At 44.5% G+C, this 22,800-nt stretch overlaps 1 protein-coding gene across 14 annotated transcripts in view; it reads right to left on the bottom strand.

Annotated features, from left to right (window-relative positions):
* Window positions 1-22,800, bottom strand: part of LOC122454432 — a 286,245-nt gene that overhangs the window by 64,004 nt on the left and 199,441 nt on the right. For 9 of the 14 annotated variants that reach the window (XR_006273394.1, XR_006273399.1, XR_006273389.1 and 6 more), the window contains one exon: window positions 816-883. The exons of 2 other annotated variants lie outside the window; for them this stretch is intronic. The gene's annotated coding sequence lies outside the window, so the exon portion shown is untranslated. Of the gene's footprint in view, window positions 1-815; window positions 884-6,700; window positions 8,524-15,845; window positions 16,099-22,800 lie in introns of those variants that run through there. 3 more of the 14 variants (XR_006273388.1, XR_006273400.1, XR_006273392.1) reach the window with 3 other exon arrangements.

The raw sequence follows: 22,800 nt of genomic DNA, 5'->3' as shown, positions 1-22,800 counted from the left end.
AGTCGCTCAGTTGGGTCCAACTCTTTGCAATCCCATGGACTGCAGCCCACTAGGCTCCTCTGTCCATGGGGATTCTCCAGGCAAGAATACTGGAGTGGGTTGCCACGCCCTCCTCCAGGGGATCTTCCCAACCCAGGAATTGAACCCAGGTCTCCCGCATTACAGATGGATTCTTTACCATCTGAGTCACCAGGGAAGCCCAAGAATACTGGAGTGGGTAGCCTATCCCTTCTCCAGGGGATCTTCCCCATCCAGGAATCAAACTGAGGTCTCCGGCATTACAGGTGGATTCTTTACCAGCTGAGCTACGTAATTCATCACAGTAGCAAAATAATCAATGACCATCTCAATAATTTAAAAAAACAAGTATTTGAAAAAAAAATCCAACCAATAAATGTTTCTGAAAAAAAATCTCAGAAAGCAAGAGGAAATTCTGCCAGCAGATAACCTTCAGACTTGAACCATAACCTGGGCTCTTTCCTGGGTCTCCAGCCTGCCAACACATCCTGCAGGTTTTGGACTTGTCAGCCTCCTTAAAGTTGCGTGAACCAATTCCTTAAAATAAATCTTTCCATATATTTGCATCCTATTGGTTCTGTTTCTCTGGAGAATTCTGACTAAAACTCAACCCCAAAGTATTATGTTTCAACTGGTGAATGAATGAACAAACTGTAGTAATACAATAATACAATCCTCCTTAAAAAACTACAAACTACAGTTAAACTCAACAATGTGGATAAATCTTAAATGCATTGTGCTAAGAGAAAGAAGCCAAAGTTAAAAATAACTTGTCATAGAGTTAATAAACTGCTTACTTTTGTTTGTAACACAGATGTGGTCTGATTTATTCTGCTGTTTACTGTAGACATCCCATTTCATTTCCCTGAAATGAAAACACCACAAAGTTAGATCTTTTGTCTTTTTTACTGCTGGACCCCAGGTGTCTAGAAAAGTTGCCAGCACAAAGTAAGTCCTCAGTAGAGATTGGTTGAGTAGGAAATGAACAAGATTCAAGCTCAGATCTGCCTCCAAAGCCAACTTTCCCCACAGCTCCAGATTGTCCTTCATATCTCAGGGAATGACAGCAAAGCCTCCTATATGCTGGATCTGCCCTAAGCATCCATGCTACATGCTGTTGGCACAGTGCATAAACCAAGATCTCACAAAGTCCGACTCGGTGGCAGACAGACATTACCTCATTCAGTCCCACCATCCTCCTGTGAGTCGGGTACTATCGCCCCTGTTTCATAAATTGAGGAACTGAGTTCCAGAGAGATTACATGCTCCTAAGGTCACAAACAGATTGAGGATTGTCTGATCCCAAAGTTTTAAACATATTTTTTTAAAAAACCACACACTATACACAATTTAATTTTTCTTATGAATATCGTGGAACCAAGAACTAGATTTGGGATTTTGGTCAGACAATATCAAAAACAGTGAAAAATGGACATTTGGTCATTCATTATCATTTCAACATAAATTTTGAGCACCTACTACATGCCAGGTAACACCCTGGGAACAGAGCGTTGAATAAAATAATCCATGTCCCTTCTCTCATATGCTTGTTGAGATAACTGATAGAGACTTTAACTCAAACTAGCTTGTACACTAAAAGGAATTTTGGTTCATATTACTATTAAGCCCAGAGGTAGTTCTCTTACTTCAGGTATGGCTTGATCCAGCATCTCAAATCAACAATATAATTTCTTCCTTCCTTCCTTTCATTTTTTTCTCCATTTATCCAGCAACATTTCTCTTGCAACTGAAACTCTCCCTTCTTGTTTGCAAGGTAATTTCTGAGACCTACATGCTTTCTTAACATGTCTAAGTTGAGAGAAGCATCACTCTTGGTAGCAAGGACACTTAGAAGTCATTCAGCTTCCACTTCTTTTCACCCACGGCAAACTTTGAAGAAACTACATACATCAAAAGGCTTGCCACTCCCCCACATTTGGTATTGTTGATCTGTGTGGAAACTGGAACAAAGGAGACTTTAGAGTCTGGCTGACCCTTGCTTTCAAAAATGTTTGTCATCATTGGCTGTCAGTATGGAATCTGCCATGGTTGAGATATGTGTGGCTGTGGAATCAGCCCGGAACTGAGCAGGAGACGTGTTTGAGCTCCAGCTAAGCCACTTCACAGCTCTGTGGTTTCTATAAATCATCTCAAGGCTCTGAGCTTCAACTTCCTCTTGGGGATGCAGATAACAACATCTACCCTTGTCAACTTCACAGGCTTGTTGTAAAAATGCATCTCATCCATCCATCCATTCAATAACTATTATGGGCGGCCCACTCTATGCTAGACATTGACCTAAGTTCTAAAGATACATCAGTTCTTCAGTTCTTGTGTCTCATAGCTTATGGTGGAGGAAAACAGAGTGTAAAAAAAAAATTTAAAAATGAATATATAATATATCATGCAGTGATGAGAGCTATAGGAAAAATTGACATAGGGTAAGAAAATGAGGGCTTCTTTGATATTATATAAAATATTATATATTTTATAATATATATACTGTTATATATTATATAACATATTATATATACTATATATTATGTTAGATATTATGTTATATAAAATATGTAAGATGGCCCACGAGTGAATATTAGACCAGACTAACTAAGAAAGTGAATGAGTGAGCCATGCAAAGCTATGAAGGACGAGGATACACCACACATACAAAGGCCCTGAGATGATGGGATGCTTGGTATTTATAAGGAAAAGCATAAAAGTCAGTGTGACTGAGCAGAGTGAATGAAGGGAGGATAGGAGATTGTGAGGACAGAAAGGAAAAATGGTGCTAAACCAATCAGGGCTCTAGGCCATGATAGAGATTTTGGCTTTTACTCTAATTAAGACAGAAGGCATAGAAGTGGTGTGATGTGATGCATGCTTTGCAAAGATCATTCCAGCAGTTATGTGAACAGGCTTCATGGGAGCTAGTTTGGAAGCAAGGAGACCAGGTAGGAGGCGATTGCAATAAAGCAGGTGGGAACTGGCAGAGGCTTGGACCGAGCTGAGAGCCAAGCAGGTGGGGGAAAGTGGTCAGGCTGTCGGTAGCTTCAACCAGCCTTTCCTGATGAATCGGATATTAACAAAGAGAGGAGTCAAGAAGGGTCCCCAGTTTGGCACCTAAGAAGTGAGAAAACAGAGATGCTCTTATTGATATGAGGAAGATTGCATAAAGAATGACATGGAAGTTCTCACTGAGGACCTCAGTTTTGGAAACATTAGTTCTGAGATGCCTATTTGACATCTAGATGATGACGCATGACATTAGATATATGTATTTGAAGTTCAGGGAGGAGGTCAAGGGTGAAGCTATAAATTTTGAAGTTGGCAACCTATATAAAGCCTTGAGAACAGGTAAGATCAGCTAAGGAATGTGTAGAGAAGAAACTATTCTTAGGCCTCTGAAGAGGAAACTCCAATATTTAAAAGTCTGGGAAGACAGAGGCACAGCAAAGAGAAACAAAATTAAGAAGCAGATAATGAGGTTGGAAGGGCTTCCCAGGTGGCACTAGTAGTAAAGAACCTGCCTACCAATGCAGGAGACCTAAGAGATGCAGGTTCAATCCCTGGGTCGGGAAGATCCCTTGGAGGAGGGCATGGGAATCCACTCCAGTATTCCTGGAGAAACCCATGGACAGAGGAAATCGGTGGACTATAGTCCATAGGGTCGCAAAGAGTCAGACGCGATACAAATGACCTAGCAGCATCAGCAATGAGATAGGAGAGGAACAAGAGAGAGAGAAGTGAAGAAAATGAATGGAAGGAGGCTTTAACTATTATTTCCACTTATTATCCAGTAGCTTGGCCAAGTATCATGATGGTAAATATAAACCCAAATATAACAGTAATTACATTAAATGTAAGTGGATTAAGTACTTCAATTAAAAGTCTATAATTATCAAACCAAATTAGAAAATAAAATTCAGTTTTATGCTGCTTACTAGAAAGTATGTTAGTCACTCAGTTGTGTCCGACTCTTTGTGAACCCATAGACTGTAGCCCGCCACGCCCCTCTGTCCATGGGATTCTCTAGGCAAGAATACTGGAGTAGGTAGCCATTCCCTTTTCCAGGGGATCTTCCCAACCCCGGGATCGAACCTGGGTCTCCTGAATTGCAGGGAAATTCTTTACCATCGGAGTCACCAGGAAAGCCTGTTCTTTACTAGAGATACACCTAAAATAGAGGACACAGAGTAGTCACAAATTAAAGACCATAAAAGATACCACACGGGAACCATCCAAAGTAAACTGTTGTAGGTGCGCATGCATGCTAGGTTGCTTCAGTGGTGTTCAACTCTTTGCAGCCTCTGGTCTGTAGCCCACCAGGCTCCTCTGTCCGAGGGATTCTCCAGGCAGGAACACTGGAGTGGGCTGCCTTGCCCTCCTCCAGGGCATCTCCCTGACCCAGGGATTGAACTTGTGCCTCCCGAGACTCTGCACTGCAGGCAGATTCTGGACCGCTGAGCCACCAGGGGAGGCCCTGATACAGGTGTCCGGACAGCACAGCAGACTCAGGCAAGAAGCATAATGAGGACAAAGATAAAAGTTTACAATGATTAAAAAATTAATTCTCAAAGAAAGCAGCAATTTGTCAATTTATATGTACATTAAAAACATAGCTTTGGAATACACAGAACAAAAATTGACAAAATTATAAGGAAATAAAGGCAAATCTATACTCATAAAGGAAACTTTAACACACTTCTCTCAATTAAAAGATACAATAAGTAGGAAAAATCTGTAAGGATATGTAAAATCTAAATAACACAATTAACAGACTTGATATATTGGCATGTACAGAACATTGTGCCCAAAAGAATGTCCAGTCTTTTCAAGCGTACATGGAACATTTATGCTGGCCATAAAAGAAGTTTCAACAAGTTTCAAAGAATTGAAACCACTCAGAGTACATTCTCTGACCACAGAAAATTAAGCTGGAAATCAATAAAAAAAAAAAAAAGTAGAAATTTCTCAAATGCCTGGAAATTTAGTAATATACTTTTAAATAGGTCACAGAAAAAAATTTCAGTGGCAATTGGAAAATATCTTTAACTAAATGATAGTGAAAATATATCAAAACATGTGGGATGTGACTAAATCCCTGTTATGAGAAAAGTTATAGTCTTGAATGCACATAGTTTAAAAGAAGAAAGGATGAAAAAAATCTAGATATCAATCTCAAAAAAGAATTGCAAATTAGATCTAAAGAAATGAGAAGGAAAGAAATAATAAAAACTAAGAGTAGAAATTAATGAAATATAAAACAGACTTTCAGAAGAGAAAATCAACATGCCCCAAAGCTGGCAGTTGTAAAAGAATAATTAAAATGTTAGGTTTCTGGGAAGTATGATAAGAAAGAAATAGAGAAGGCACAAATTACCAACTTCAATGAAAAAAGGACATCAGTCCAAAGCCTAAAGATATTTAAAAGATATTGATAATATATTAAGAACAACTTTTTGTTAATAAATTTAAAATTTTAGATTAAAAAATCCTCAGAAAAACAAGACTAACAAAAAACTGACATAAGAAGAAATAAAAAACTTGGACTAGTCCTACACACACTAAAAATACTGAGTCAAATGTAATCGACAATGTCTATACAAAGAAACCTTCAGGCATAAATGGCTTTCCTCTGAGTAAATTCCTCTAAATATGTATAGAAGAAATGATACCAATCTTACATAAATAGCTGAATAGTCTTAAAAAAAGGGAAAAGAAAATAAATCAATTTTATTTGTATATAATAGTCAAAAGCATGTGGCAAATAAAACTTCAAAAGAATACTATTTGTATCAGCATATAAAATATTAACATTAATGAGAGAAATTAAGGAAGACTAAATAAATGCTGGAACACACAATATTCATGTATGGATGTGAGAGCTGGACAATAAGAAAGGCTGAGCACCAAAGAATTGATGCCTTTGAACTGTGGTGCTGGAGAAGGCTCTTTAGAGTCCCATGGACTGCAAGGAGATCCAACCAGTCAATCCTGAAGGAAGTCAACCCTGAGTACTCATTGGAAGGACTGATGCTGAAGCTGAAACTCCAATACTTTGGCCACCTGATGCAAACAGCTGACTTACTGGAAAAGACCCTGAAGCTGGGAAAGATTGAAGGCTGGAGGAGAAGGGGACGACAGAGGATGAGATGGTTGGATGGCATCACCGACTCAGTGGACATGAGTTTGAGCAAGCTCCAGGAGATGGTGAAGGATGGAGGCTTCCCCATCTGCGTGCTACAGTTCATGGAGTCACAAAAGAGTGAGACATGGCTGAGCAACTGAACAACAACAACCATACTCATGAACTAGAAGCCTTGATATTTTAAAGATCTGAACTTAATCTCAAATTTAACCACAGATCCAAAGCAATTAAAATCAATTTCCTAAAATTCAAGGGCTTCCCTGGTGGCTCAGAGGTTAAAGCGTCTGCCTGCAATACAGAAGACCTGGGTTTGATCCCTGGGTTGGGAAGATCCCCTGGAGAAGGAAATGGCAACCCACTCCAGTATTCTTGCCTGGAAAATTCCATGGACAGAGGAGCCTGGTGGGTACCCCCTGGTCCATGGGGTAGCCAAGAGTCGGATACGACTGAGCGACTTCACTTAAAATTCAAGAGGTATCAACAGGGTCAGTTTGTCAGGAGCTGGAAGATACATTTTCCATGTGATTGACTCACATGGTTGAGAGCTCAGCTGGGCTAACAACATTGAGGAATCCTGGGCTTCTTCACAAGGCTGCCTGGGCTGCTCCACAGCATGGCCATTGGGTTCCAGGAGGAGGAATGCAGAAGCAGTCAGTCTTGTCAAAGTTAGATCTTGCACTGGCATGACATCATTCTGCCCCGATTCAAGAGAGTGGAGAAATACAGCCCACTTCTCAGTGTAGGATGAGACAGAGAACTTGTAACTATCGTCCATCCAACATAGATGCTGTAATACTTTCACGTCTGTATTTTGCGGGGGAAGGTGGGGGAATTTGAGAGAACTTTTAAAATCTTTTTCTATTGGAGTCTAGTTGATTTACAATATTGTATCAGCTTCAGGTGTACGGCAGAGTGATGCAATTATATAGTTATTTTTCACATTCTTTTCTATTACAGGTTATTGTAAGATTTTGAATATAGTTCCCCATGCCATACAGTAAATCTTTATTATCTATTTTATATACCTATCCATACTTTCAGTTGATCTATGCAACATTTTTCATCTTTAATAATTTACTTATTTAATAAGATTGAAATAAATATGACAAAATCTTAATTGCATATGCGTGTGTGCAACAGAAATGTTTGCTATAATCATCTCTGCATACTTTTTCTGTTTTCTTTAAAATTTTAAGTTGAGGCTTTGTTTTTTATAACTGTTTTAGATTTACAGGAAAAACTGCAAAGATTCTATGGAGTTCTCATTTAAGGAATACTCCACATCACATTCACAGTTGGCATCTTACATTAGTACGGCATATTTGTCAGCATTAATGAACTAATATTTATATCTTATTATTAAATTTCATCATTTATTTAGGTTTCTGTGGTTCTAGCTGTTTTTTTGTTTTTCTGTTTCAGGGCCCCATCCAGGATACCACATTATATTCAGGTATTCACATCTCTTTACGTTCCTCTGGGCTGTGACAGTTTCTCAGACTTTCCTTGTTTTTTTGTGACCTTGACAGTCTGGAGGAGCATAGGTAAGGTACAGTGTTGGTTGCCCTATTATTGGAATCTGTCTGGTGTTTTTCTCATGGTTAGATTGAGGTTACTTTTTTGGGGGAGGAAGATCACAGAAGTAAAGTGCTATTTTCATCACAACATAGCAAAGGCACATGCCATCAAGTTGATTTATGATTGCTGACATTACACTAGATCACCAGGCAGTCAGGTCTTCCCACAGCAAAGTCCCTCGTACCTAAAAGGAAGATGCTCTGTGCAGCTCACATTCTCCCCTCCTTCAGGATGAAGCACTGGCATAAAGTATCTGGCGATCATCTGTAGGAGAGATTTGTCTCTTCTCCCTCATTTATTTAATTTATCAATCATTTGTTTATATCACTACCAACTCATGGATATTTTTCACTTTGGATTATAATGAATATTACTTTATTTTGTTGCTCAAATGGGCCACCAGGGGCTCTTTCATTTAGCCAGTGGCATTTTGATTTGGATATTACCACTGCCAGGAGAAAGATGAGAAAAAGGCAGTTCAACCAAGTGATGAGACAAGCCCAAGATACAGCAGCCCCCCTCTGGCTTCCAAATCTCCATTGCATCTATTCAGCCCGCCTGTTGCCCAAAGGACTGGCTGAGATCAGCAGGGAGCACCCCCTGGAAAGCCAAGCAGATCAGCACGAGCCGTGGGAGGTCCTTGTGTGTGCGCCTTCTCCACAGCCTGAAGGGTCACAGCCCAGGAAAGGATAATTATATATCTCAATAGAGAAACAAACAAAAAAAACCCATCTGAACAGCACCGGGTCGTAATGAAGCGGTTCGAGGCTCCATAAATAGTGCTGCCCCAGTCCTCAACCGTCTCTGAAGCAAATTAAAGCTTGCCTCAGTGCGGGGCATGAACCTGCTGCCCTGCCCCAGCCCTGGGGCTCCACAGGTCTTCACCAGGAGCACCAGCTGAGCAGTGGACGGGGAGCTGAGAACACAGACACAAGCCCAGCACACAAGGGGTGAGCATTCGGTGGCCGCCCTCTCGAAGCAGAGTTGTTCTGGAACCCCACTAAGAATCTCCACAGGGGCTACCGACTCCAGGCGCGAGTGCCCCAGTCAAGCACAGTGATCTCACAAATACTTCTCTTTGTATCCAGCAAGGAACAATCTTGAGAAATAAACTGGCTCTGGATGGAAGGTATAAAAATACCACCACAAAGAAGGTCCCATTTGAAGAAACATTCACATCTTTCAAGGTCTATATTGTGTCTCAGACATGTGGCTCTTTCTGACCACAAAGACGAAAAAGCTATTTCAACCTTGATCGCAGTGATACACTTAATTAGGAAGTCACTCAAAGCTGAGGTGTATTTCAACACCCAAGTTCCCATTCACAGAGCAAATTCTGTATGGAGTGCTATTAAAAACTTATCTAACACACAAAATGCTTTTAAATCCAACATCTCTCTTTGCCAGTATTTTTTAAAACAAAGCTGTAATGGCCAACAGGCACATGAACAGATGCTCAACATCACTAATTATTAGAGAAATGTGAACCAAAACAATAATGAGGTACCACCTCACACCAGTCAGAATGTCCATAATCAAAAAAATCTACATACCATACATGTTGGGGAGAAGAAAAAGGAACCCTCCTATACTGTTGGTGGGAATGTAAACTGGTGCAACCACTATGGAGAACAGTATAAAGGTTCCTTAAAAACTAAAAATAAAGTTACAATATGATCTAGCAATCCCACTCCTGGGCATACATCCAGAGAAAATTCTAATTCAAAAAGATATATGCACCCTTTGTTCATAGCAGCACTATTCACAATAGCCAAGGCACAGAAACCACCAAAATGTCCACTGACAGATAAATGAATAAAGAAGATGTGGTGTGTGTATATATAATGGAATATTACTCAGCCATGAAAAAGAACTAAATAATGCTATTTGCTGCAGCAAGGATGGACATAGAGATTATCATATTAAGTAAAGTAAGTCTAAGACAAATATCATATGATATCAATTATATGAGGAATCTTAAAAGATGATACAAATGAACCGATTTACAAAATAAAAACAGACTCACATAAGTAGAAAATGAACTTATGGTTACCAAAGGGGAGAAGTAGGGGAAAGACAAATTAGAAGTTTGTAATTAACAGATATACACTACTGCCTATAAAATAAACAATAAGATCCTACTGAATCGCAGAGGGAACTATATTCAGTATTCAATATATTATAATAATAAACTATATTGGGGAAAAAAGCTGTCTTATAAGGTATTCCAAATATATAAGCAAGTCTCGAGAACACACATAGCAAGTTTTCCATCTAAACATTTTGCCCTACTTGCGGCAGATCTTTTTTTTTTTTAAGAAATAAAACACTTAGAAGCCCTCTCAGTGTACATCCCCATGTCTTGTCCCACCATCCCTCACCAGCCCTTGTCTAAAGCTGGTACTCGCAGCCATTCACACCAAACTCTTCTTTCCTGCCTTTCACCACCTCCTGCTGCTCCAGGAACACAGGACTAGGTAGTGCCTCAGAAAGCATGTGCTGGGGAGACCCACCTACCAGAACTGCTCAGCTCCAGAACCAGTCTGCCAAGCACACCTGTCAGGACCTGGAGCAGAGAAGGGGCTTAAGACGCATTTCAACCTCCCGAAGACAAAGTAAGATGCATCACATAATGTTATGTTTTGCCTAAACTCTCCTTTGTTTTTCTTAAGTTGCTGTGCCTATGATGAAAATGATTCCACATGTCAACATTAAAAAACAAAACTTAAGTGTTTCATTCTCTTAAGAACTGAGGGATGGGGAGGCTCGAAGCTGGAGGAGCAGAGGAGGGCAGGGCACTGGGGAACCTGGGTGGGGTGAGTTCTGAGCTGGCTACGTAACACTGTCAAGGTCCAGAGAAGTAGTGAGTGTTAACAGATTTCTAACATCATTTTTTTTTTTTTTTGGCCTCACCAGGCAGCATGTGGAATCTTAGTTCCCCACCCAGGGATTGAACCTGCACCCCCTGCATTTGAAGCACGGAGTCTTAACCACTGGGCAGCCAGGAGAGTCCCTATCAGATTTCTAAAAATTATTTGATAAACTAGGGAATGTTTGGGCAGGCTACTGGGTTCAGAAATCTTTTTCTGCAAGATTTCTGCTGACTGAATGAAGACTCTCTGAATGGGTTCTCTCTGGGATAGCAACTAAATCAAGATAAAAACAAACAGAGGTAGGAAGACCCCAAACCATACTGAGATGCTAAATTTAAGTTTTGTTAGTGAACTCAGAACTGAACCCAACCAAAGTGTTTTCGAAATCTGTTGTCAGACTGGTTCACTCTGGGAGTTTCTGACACCGAAGACCCAGACTCAAGTCTAGTCTCTGAATTACCATCACTTGAAGGGAAGGGGATGATCCACTGTCTGCTCTGTGCCGGGTATGGGAATGGATGTTTCACTTTCCATGGCTCATTCAATCCTCGCAAAAGCCTCTGAAGGATGGCATTAGCCCCATTTGATAGATGAGGCACTGGGACTCAGAGAGGTTAAGCAACCTGTAACACAGCCAGGAAGTAGTCTGTCTGGGTGGGCCTTGGATTAAACACAACTGTATGTAAACTCCGGGTTTTCTACAGTGGTCTCGCTTGTGTTGTGTGTTGGCTGGACTGTTTCAGACTGCAGGGAACAGCGAAGTGCCTGGGTTCTTGTTTTCTCGGGACTTGGCAGATGAATTGGAAGAATCCAGAGGAAGTGGCGGAGCCCAGGAAACAAACACAATCACAGGTGTAGCCAGATTCAGGCTTCTTGGAGCAGGAAACCCTGACCTGTGTCCTCAGCACAGGCAAGGTGGCTGCTGACTCGGCACGCGGTCCTGCCCGAGCTCGTCTCTCCCGCCGCTCTGCAGGTCTCATGATTTCTGCCTCGTGGCTCCACATCTTGCCCATCAAGACTCTGCTCAGTGTGTGTGCTCCCTTTTTCAAAGGACTGGTTGGTAAGGGGCCAGGCACCTCATGGATGGACATCCTCACATCTCCAGCTAATCCTTGATCCCATTATGTGTGTCCAGGGTAGCGAGGTCACAAGACACAAATGTGGTTAACATACAGAAGACCCCATTGTTCCTCAGAAAGGAGACGTGGGTGTGGCGAGCCCTTGGGGTCCCAGGGACTTCTGCCTTCGCCTTCTGTGGCTGCCATCACAAATCATCACAAGTTGAGTGGCTTTAAAACAGCGGGCATTTACTCTCCAATGCGGTTCAAGAAGCCAGAAGTCTACATTTAAGGCATCAGTAAGGCTGTACTCCTTCCCAAGGCACCATGGAGATTCCTTCCTCTTTCAGTTCCTGGTGGCCCAGGCCTTCCTTGGCTTGTGGCTGCTTCACACCCATCTCTGCCGCCGTCTTCACGTGGCCTTCTTCTCCCTCTGTCTCTGTGTCCCCCTCTCTTATTATAAGGACACCAGTCACCGGATTTAGGGTCCATTCTAAGTCCAGGATGACTCCATCTCAAGATCCTTAACTAAGTACATCTGCAAAGACCCTATTTCCAGAAAAAGTAACAGTCTGGGTTACCAGGTGGACACGAATTTGGAGATACACTATTTAAACCATTACAGGTTCTTTATGGTACAATATGCAGGGTCACACATGCACACACCCAAAGTGTACCAAGGGCTCCAAGAGAGCAGGGGTCAGGCCCTTGTTACTTCTTTTGGATCTGCCCCAGCATGAGCCAGGTAGCAAGGAAATACCTACTGACTAGACCAGAAAAGACCAGGAAAAACAATTCTGAAAAATCAATTGATACATCATTTTATCAAAGTCCCTACCTTCTGTAAGTGGTTGCAACCAGCTTTGGCGTCCTGTATTCATTATGGCTGCCTGGTAGTAATCTTCTGGGCCATCCACACCTCAAGCACCCTCCCCAGAGACGTGAAGTCCTGACTTGGTCCTGTATTCTGAACAGAGATCTGCCACCATTGTTTCTCCATCCTAGAGTCGACTGGGTGCCATCTCTGCAGCCCAACCCTGCCTTCTAGTGCTTTTCTGCGCATGAGCCAACTGGGTCCAAAAATCCATGTGAGGTTCCTTTCTCACCGCCTCCTGTCACTTGGAGACAGATGAGCCCTGTTCTGGCTCAGCCTTGTTCACTAAACGTTCTTTGGTGGGAAAACAAACCTAACCAAACCCCAGAACTCTGGTTTGGTTCTCAGTGATATTAAAAAGTATATATATATTTGGATTTGGTTCGAGGTTGAGCAAACTGGTGCAGTTTGTTCCGGTTTCTGGTTCGCCCTTCAGGCCAAGTCCCTGCTCCAGACAGAAAGAATGTCCCTGGAATGTGTCTTCCAACAAGAGTTCAACAGCTGAAAGGGCTGTACGTCCAGACTGAGGCCGCCTGCTCAGCAGACACAGAGGGACTTCCCTGCGGCTCCCCACGCTGGTCTCCCGAGCCTCGGGGACAGGGCATGGCAGCACATCAGGCCGGTTCTCCAGGGAAGGCCGTGGTTGCACTGCAGCTGAGCCCAAGGGGCCGGGGAAAGCGGTGGGGGCAGCTGGCTGGTGGGGGTCACTGTGCAAATCTGCCACCCGTGCCACACAAGCACAGTGCCAGGGCTCTCCATCAGGCAGCGAGACCCAGCAGAGGACCCGAAGAACTGAGTACATGTTCGTTCGGCTCTCCAGGAGGCAAGGGGGGGTGATGGGTCCTGGGGGAACTGGCCAGAGGCAATCAGTTCAAACTGTTCTTAGCCTGATGCTCCTCTGCGCAGCTGGCTGGTCCGAGAGGCTTGCAGAGGAACGCTCCATGCCTTCCTGTTTGGCAGGTGTGGATTCAGAGCACAGTTTCTCTGGCAGAGGAGCTCTCTCCCTCCCCAGCCAGGAAGTGGTGCAGAGCCAAGGCACCGCCATCAGGATCTGCCTCTCCAGGGAGCTGCAGCAGGGGCGGAGCAGCTGGGGGCAGCAGGGACACCAGAGAGTGAATCATCAATAAGGAATTTCGAAGGAAAACACATATTTCCACTCTAGTCTCCCTCCCACGCAGACCCACACACCAAAGGGGTCCTCAGATGCAGGAACTAGTCAGCAGGCCTGATCAGGTTTGCTCTGAGAGCTGGAAACCCAAGGGCTGGGACCAGAGAGCATGTCCCCGAGGGGCTGCCCCAACTCTGCGATGTAGGGAGACACGCACCTCAGGCCCCTGTGAGGAAGCTGACAAGCACCGTCAAGGAAACGGAATGAAAGCTCCACAAAGTGGTACAGTCCAGCACCTCTATTTCTTAGGACCACCTTTCCTAGGTCCTTACCCTTTAAATTATCAACCAAAGGGCTTCCTTATCCAAGGCAACTCAGGTGTTCCCCGACTTAGCTCGAAGCCATTTTTATTCTGCCTTGGCTACGAGGATGGCGATCACTGCCTAAGACATAATCCAGAAATATTTCCAAGTGCTGGCCACCCAGACAGGACCAGAGCCCTAGCACACTAGCTCTCAGCTGGCTGTGCATTCTGCTCAATGATGCTCGCTACATGCTGGATTCAATTATAGGTTTCCTTACACTTACATCTTCATTAGTGCTACACTGCCGAGGAGATGGAATGTGCTGTCAGTTAAAAAAAAAAAAAGTGTTAGTTGTTTTTTTTTTTTCTTCAGATTCACCAGTTAGTTTTTTCTTTTTTTTTCAAAGATTCAACACTGTCTGGTCTTATTAAAAAAAGAAAGGAAAAAAAAATAGCTTGGCTCAAGCATATATTGCTAATGGGCATGGAATTGATTTACAAGTCCCTAATTTGAGTTAAATAAAAGTAATTACTGCAACCTAGAGTAATTGGTTCCATTTCCAATATTCACAGAAGGCTGTGTGTGTGTGTGTGTGTGTATGGACTTGAGTTGGGAGAGAAAAGAAAAAAATGAAAAAATATATCAGAGAGCATGTGTGTGTATATATATATATATATATATATATACACCCCTAAAAACATCTTCAGCTGTGTGGGATACAGATCTTGAAAGAAACAAGTGAGGCAGAGCTTGCAGAGACCAGAGCCCTGAAGACCCCAGAATTCCAAGACTGGGCATCGGGCCGTCTGGGCACCAGAAGTCACGAAGAGCAGTGGCCACAGGGCCAGGAAGGCCCATTCCACACTGGCCGCTTTCAGCACGTGGGGCCCCCTCTTGCTCAGCGGCAGAGCCTACCCCAAGCTCTGGTGGAGCCTTTGCCCAGCTCCCATCCATGGAATTTCATATCTTCCCTGTGGCTCGAGGAACCCAGGTCTCACTCTGTCCCCCAAGTGGGTCCCCCAGAGCCGGATGGCATTAGCATAGGAGGACACAGCGTGGGGTCAGGCGAGACATCCCCATGTGGCTTCAGAAACCACTTCATCAAGGACAGGTATCCAGGGCGAGGTCTGCGGACCTGAAGGAAGCTTTATGGCCTGAAGAAAGACCTTCAGAGTTGGAAACTCTGGAAGGGAGTTAGAGGCACGCCTTTCCCAGTAATGTGAAGATGGTGGAACTGACTTCATGGATGTAAAGTGAGATTTATCATCTATCTCTGTTAGAGTTCATGCTTGGTTGAAACCAAAATCTTTCGGAGCTTTCCTTCTGCCACCTACAGAATTACCTTCTATCCTGGCTTTGTTTCATTGGCAAATATAATAAGCCTACCTTACATATGGACAGAAAGGGGGCAAAAGAGGATGAGATGATTGGATGGCATCACTGACTCAATGGACATGAGTTTGAGCAATCTCTGGGGAGATAGCGAAGGACAGGGAAGCCTGGCATGCTGCAGTCCATGGGGTCTCAGTGAGTCAGACATGACTTAAGAGTCAGAAAGGATTTATGAAAATGCTAGAGGGAATTCCCTGGTGGTCAGTGGTTAGGAGTCTGCACTCTCACTGCCAAGGGTACAGGTTCAACCCCTGGTCAAGAAACTAAAATCCCACAAATCTGCCCAGCATGGCAAAAAAATAATAATAATAATCAACAACTCAAGTAACAATAAACTGATTTTTAAAAAATGAAAACGCTAGATAAGGAAGGCCTCCACCCACCAGCAACCTCCATGCAGATGGGCCCCACCCACTTATCAAGAAAGGTTGTTCAGCCAAGGACATGTTCACCGGCCTACTCTACCCACCCTAACATACTTCCCAGCTTACCTGTAAAGATGACACCAGATCTGGGGGGCTGAGAGGGAGGCACAGCTTGGCAGTCAGGTTGCCATGAGTGTCTCTTCTTTGTCTGGGTTCCCAGAGAGCTAGGAAACATGGTGTGCTAACATGGCCCAGTGCAGGACACACGCAATTCTGTGGACCCTGGCCCAGGATCCTCTTGCAAATTCCACATGACAACTGGACAGGCTCCTGGCTGCTCCTCAGCCTTCTCTCTGGCCAGCATCTGTGGATTCTCAGCCTGGCAAGAGAGGCCAGTTTTTTAAATTCTGGCAACAACGTGGGGCCTGTCACATGCTGCCTTTGATTTTGGTGTCTTGATTTAAACACAAACCACGTAATTTTCATGGGGTTACTGCTCCTGTCTCCTCCTCACCTCGGCTTGGGCTCACCAAAGTCAGTCTTCCAGAAGGGTGTGAGGGCCCGATGGTCCCCAGGGGCGGTTCCTTGATACACAGTCTGTAAGAAGTGTCAGGAGAAACAAGGGCATTCTTGTTCCTCCTTCTTGAGGTGCAGCTCAAGAACATGAGATAGTTTTAATGAAGAGGGTGAAAAAAACTAAATATTTTGGGAAGACGATTGGAAATTCAGCTAACTCACAATCAAGGTGCATTTAGTCATTTGAGAAAAGACAAATGTGAGCTTTGGGATGTTCCGTAGGTATAAAAGGGTTTAAATTCAGACCAGCCGGACTCTGCAGAGCCCTGGTTCAGTGTTCCAGAGACTTGGCCTGAAGCAGGGAGGTGGGGACGAGGGCCGTGCTTCTCCCCACAGCGGTGCAGGACTTTCTGCTCTCCCTGAGGACTGGCAGAGCTGCCATGTGTTCCCATTTTACAAACTGACAGCAGTTATGATTAGAAAGGCTTCTGCAGCCAATTTGAGAATATATAAACCGGCAGGACGAAAGAATACATTTCAGCTCCTTGTTCAGTTGGCCCAGAGGCAGTTGCCCATTTGGAATGTAAATGGAAGGTCTGGGCTGAGAAATGAGAGGAAAAGAAATATCTGCCATCAGTCTTGCAGAGGAGGGTGAGAGGACTGTCTGAAGTTATGCTCTTTCAGAGTTCTGACCTCAGTTTCTTTCTCTTTAAGATGCAAGAGGTCTTGGGCCATTGTGAGAATTTAGTGGCATAATAATGCAAGTGGGAACACTACTGGGAAACAAGGGAGGAGAGAGAGAGAAAAAAGAAGAGACAAAGAAGCAGAAGTAAAGAAGTCTTTGACTCTTCACCCGCTGATCTGTATTGCATGCATGCATGTTCAGTCGCTCAGTTGTGTCTGACTCTTTGTGACCCTATGGATTGTAGCCCACCAGGCTCCCCTGTCCCTGGGATTCTCCAGGCAAAAATACTGGAGTGGGTTGCCACGCCCTCCTCCAGCGGATCTTCCCGACACAGGGATCAAACCCATGTCTCCTGCATTGGCAAGCAAAGTCTTTACCACTGAGCCACTTAGGAAGCCCACTGATCTGTACTAAGGCCAAGCCAACCCACAAAGGCAGAGCTGAGATAATTTTGTTCACTCAAAGACTATTTATTATTCTAGATACTATTCTGAGTGCCTCATTACATCCGTGAATAAAGCAGGGGAAAACATCTTCCTTCATGGACAAAAGTAGTGCTGAAGGCTTACAATCCCTAGACACTTGAGCTATCTAAGCCAATAAATTTCCAAAGCATTGAAGTTGATTTGAGTTAGCTTTTCTGTTCCTCGAAATGCAAAGTATCCTAACTGCTACACATGGTGGTATCTGAAAACACCCTGGTCACATTTCACTCCACATTCAAATTAATGAGTAACACAAAAGACAGAACGTACACATCTCTGAAGAACTGGCCACCTCTGGGTGGCATACAGCTCCTATAAATTTCCAGGAAGCAGATTCAGTCTGGAAAGGAATTTTAACAATTTCAAAAAAAAAGAAAAGATAAAAGGGAAAGAAAAAGGGGGAAGAATTCCACAGGAAATTGAAGGGAAATTTGGGAGATAGAATGTAGCAAGCATCATGGGACCATGGCCCGAACACTTGGCCAGAACAAGCCTCCTCTTATTAGAAGCACAGAGGGGGTGGGGGTGGGGGGTGGGGGCGGGGCTGAGTGTCCAAGAGCACCAGGACCACCCCAGAGCCTCTCATTGGAGAGATGTTTAATGAATAAGATTTCAAGGTACAATTTATATATGTGAATAAGCACTTTTTTTTGCTCATTTTATCCCCTAAAATTCACTTCCACTTCAGAAAGATAATGCTCTGAATTTCAAGAATCACCAAATTTAAAGGCTTTTTCAAAAATTTAAACAAAAGCAGTGCTTTGTCCTCCATTTTTGTCAGGTTCATGAAATAAATCCCAGTTGTCTTAAAGTTTAATGGACTATGTCACCCTAACTGAGGAACAGAGCTGAGGATTATGATACAAACATTCTCAGAATGATCTGTAAAAGCAAATGCACACTCTCCTCCCTTTCTACTAGGAAGTAATCTAGCAGCTAATTGCTGCCTTTTAATAAGCTCTTTCAATGCTGTAAATTGCCATGGACATTCTGCTATTTCTACCTCATCGGCAGCTACTCCTCCATCTTCTATTAGCAACACCCAATTTTTCTTGGAGGGCCAAACTTCCTCTACTTTCAGGCCTTGTGGTTCAGTTAGGTCTCACCCCCTGCTTTAGGGGAAGGACAGGAGACACAGAATCAGCCAGTCAAGAGCACCACACCCTCCTGACCACATGATAATTGGCTTGAGGATGGTCATATGGTCCAAACCAAGCCAATGGGAATCAACCCAACAACTTGAGTTGAAATGATTGGGAAAGACACTGTCCCTTTCCACTGAGGCTGCTTAGCTGATAGGACGCAAGTTCAGAGTTTCCATGGTGCTATGGGAACACAGCGGAACTGAGAGACGGGGAGAGACAGAGTCTAGCTAGGCAACACATCTGGGCCTCCAGATCCAGCTATACCTGCTGACAGCTCTACCGATGAACTTTTTAAGGTATCTAGGCCAAAATGCTTCCTTTTTTGCTTAAAAAAGTTTAAGCTATATTTCTGAAATTGTCAACAAACATCTAACTAATTCATAATAAAGGCTACCTGGGTATTCCCTACCAAGCTTATCTTGCACATAACACATGCTATCATAGAAGTTTCAGGTAGCTTGGATCCCACCATCTACACCTTGGCATCTTTCACACGTAGCTTCTCTTTCAAAAGATGCAGTGTTCTCCATGCTGTTCAGGTGTGCCAAGTCATTTCAGTCCGACTCTTTGTGACCCCAAGGACTGTAGCCTGCCAGGCTCCTCTGTCCGTGGGATTCTCCAGGCAAGAATACTGGAGTAGGTTGCCATGTCCTTCCCCAGGGGATCTTTCAAACCCAGGGATTGAACCTGAGTCTCTTGTCTCCTGCATCGGCAGGCAGGTTCTTTACCGCTAGCGCCACCTGGATGGCCCATTTACCATGCTGCCTCCCCCCCCACTTAATTCTCTCTTCTCACCATGAACTCCAGCTGTTCTCAAAGCTGTGTTTGCAGACCCCACTCACCTCCACTGACCCTGGGGACCTTTAAATCTGATGCAATTGCTGTGGCTTACGTTTCTTTTGGCATTTATTTATTCGGCTGCACTGGGTCACAGTGACGGCATGGGGGACCTTCCTTGCGTCACACAGGATCCTCTGTTGCAGCACAGACTCTCTGGTTGGGACACACGGGCTCAGTGTTGCGGCCTGTGGGCTTAGCTGCTCTGAAGCACGGAGGATCCCAGTTCCCTGACCAGGGATCAAACCTCATCCCCTGCATTGCAAGCTGGGTTCCTAAATGCTGGACCACCAGGGAAGGCCCCCGGGATCTTTTTTAAAGGAACCCCAACTCCAGTTGGACTTCCCTGGTGGCTCAGACCCAGGTGGCTCAGTAAAGCGTCAGCCTACAGAGTGGGAGACCCAGGTTCAATCCCTGGGTCAGGAAGATCTCCTGGAGAAGGAAATGGCAACCAGCTCCCGTATTCTTCCTTGGAAAATCCCATGGACGGAGGAGCCTGGTAGGCTACAGTCCATGGGGTCACAAAGAGTCGGACACGACTGAGCGACTTTAATTCAAAATTAATCTAATTCAACTCCCGTTGCTCATACAACGTTCTTGCAGTGGCAGACACGGGGGCACAGACAGAAGTCCTGGTCACTACGAACTGACCTTGGCCTTTAGACTGATGTTCAACCTGGCTTCAGAGAAGTGAGGATGCACTTAGGGGGAAAAGCAGCTGTAATACCACAGAAGGGAAATCAAGAGGCCTTTCATAGCAGGTGCCTTTGAATTCTTCCCAAGGAGCTTGCTGCAGCCCAGCTCCCTGAGTCCTGAGTCCTACCATAATTACTGAGTGCCTGCTACAAAATCTCATGGGCATACCTCTGCTTTCTTTCTGAAAAGGCCATTGAAGTCCTCATTGCCCAGGTTACACGTGGCCCTCAACTGAATGGTGTTCAAGCGGGCAGAGGGAAAGGCTGACTTCAGGCCCTGATTACTATCAACCACCTTCCAGAAAGAGAGCCCTGAGCCAGGGTTCTACTGAAGCCCAAAGGGCAGCGGCAAAGCCCTGTTCTGAGGGAGCATGTGGTAGGCGAATAATGGCTCTCAAAGATGTCCCTGTGCCAGCAACGGAGACACGGACAGAGAGAGCAGACTTGTGGACACAGTGGGGGAAGACAGGGTGGGATGAATTGAGAGAACAGCATGGAAACATATACATTACCATACGTAAAATAGACAGCCAGTGGGAGTCTGCTGTATGATGCATGGAGCTCAGATCAGAGCTCTGTGACAAGCTAGAGGGGTGGGATGGGGTGGGAGGTGGGAGGGAGGTTCAAGAGGGTGGGGACATATGTGCACCTATGGCTGATTGATGTTGATGTATGGCAGAAACTAACACAATATTGTAAAGCAATTATCCTCCAATTAAAAACAAATTTACAAAGATGTCCCTGTCCTAATGCCTGGAACCTGTGAAGATGACCTTACATGGCCAAAAGGCTTGGCAGCTGTGATGGAGTTAAGGCTCTCAAGATGGGGAGACGGTCCTCTGTTATTCAGATGGGCTCAGTACAATCAGAAAGATCCTTATAAGAAGGATGAGCGAGGCAGTGAGAGTCAGAAGGAAAGACCATGTGATGACAGAAACAGAGGCTGCAGGGATGCACTTGAAGATGGAGCAAGAGGCCATCAGCCAAGGGATGCAGGTAGCCTCTAGAAGGTGAGAGGGCAGGGAAACAAATTCTCCTCTGAAGCCTCCAAACCTGGACTCCTTGAGCTTTGAAACCTTGACTTCCGTACTCCAGAACTGTAAGAGAACAAATCTGTGCTATTTTAAGACACTGCCTTATGGCACTAGGAAACAAATTCAGGTCACTTGGGTCAAGATGCCAGCAACAGCTCCGGGCTCTGGCTCTCACGGTAGGGAAGAAGGTACAAGTGCATGACAGCCTGCCCACCCCACACTTCTGGCCCTGGCCCTTCTCCTCGGGAGGAGACCCCTGGGCTCATAGGCAGAGCTCTGCTATCAGACAGAACCAACTGGAGCCTCTGAGGAGTAAGAAGGTATGTTCCTCCACCAATCACCGACTCAGCCATAACTGGATGGGATATGCCATCCCCCACTGCTGCTTCCCTGCAAGAAGCACAGTTATAGGAGGATGGCTGACATCTCATAGAAGATGTGCCCCAAGGATGTGCCAACTGGGAACTTCCCTGGTGGTTCAGGGGCTAAGACTCTGTGCTCCCAATACAAGGGGCCCAGGTTTGATCCCTGGTTAGGCAACTAGATCCCACATGTTGCAACTAAGGACCCCACACGCTGCGACTAGGACATGGCACAGTGAAGTAAATAAAGAAATAAAATTTTAAAAGATACATTGACAAAAAAAAAAATTTTTTTAAGATATTCTGACTAAATGAAGGAAAACTATGCATGTTCGTTTCCTGTGAAGCCACTGTAACAAATTACTGCAAACTTAAGTGGCTTAGGAAAAAAACCCAGAAATTTACTCCCTTATAGTTCTAGAGACTGGGAATCCAAAAGCAGTCTCACTGGCTAAAGTCAGGATGTCAGCGTGGTGGATCCCTTGAGAACCACTGAGGGGAACCTCAGCTACAGAACCCAGCGGTGATTTTGTGGTTACTACAAAAGTCAATAGAAACAACTGCAGGCTAAATCAAACACGCCAAAGAGAGCAATCTATTCTCAATGGAGAGCTCTCCCTGGAAGAAGTCAGGCTGGTTTCTGCAGGCCATTCCTGTCCTTTACACTAGGAATGGCGAGAATTCTAGCCTTCCACAATCCAGACGGTGTGCTTATGTGCCCCCTTCCCCTCCCCTGGACCGCCCCCCCACCCCCCCCACCCCCACCGCTGAAGACTTAGAGTTAAGTGTGCATTCATGCGCGGGCCCCAGCTGGGGGCGCTGTTTCCACTGGACGGAACCCAATGCAGGAGCGCTGATCAGCACTGGCTTTTACCCAATCTAGAAGGCAGCCAAATGCCCAGAGCTGCTCTCCACTCCTGAAGTCTAGCCTTATGACCAACGGAACACAACGTTCCCTGTCCCCAAAGATCAAACAAAGGGATAGGAAAATGGTGGCTCCAGGGCACGGCTGTTAATATGCCAACAGATCCTGCCCTCAGTCAAGATGCTCCCATGGGTGAAAAATCCAACACAAAACCTCAATACAACTGCTCCTTCCCCTTAACATCAACACCTGAGGAAAGGCCTTCCCTTAGAGCCCTGCCATCATCACAATCACCCCCATCGTCACCACGTATTGACACTTAAACATCCCATGCTGCATACACTATCCCATGCAGTCCTTTCAAGTTAAGTATTATTTGTATTCCCATTATACAGAGGAGGAAACTGAGGATCAGAGAGATGAAGTAATTTGGCCAAGTTCACATAATTCAGTCCCT

This window comes from Cervus canadensis, chromosome 16 (genome assembly GCF_019320065.1).
Source record: "Cervus canadensis isolate Bull #8, Minnesota chromosome 16, ASM1932006v1, whole genome shotgun sequence".
Lineage (NCBI taxonomy): Eukaryota > Metazoa > Chordata > Mammalia > Artiodactyla > Cervidae > Cervus > Cervus canadensis.
This window is presented reverse-complemented; position numbering and strand designations above follow the sequence as displayed.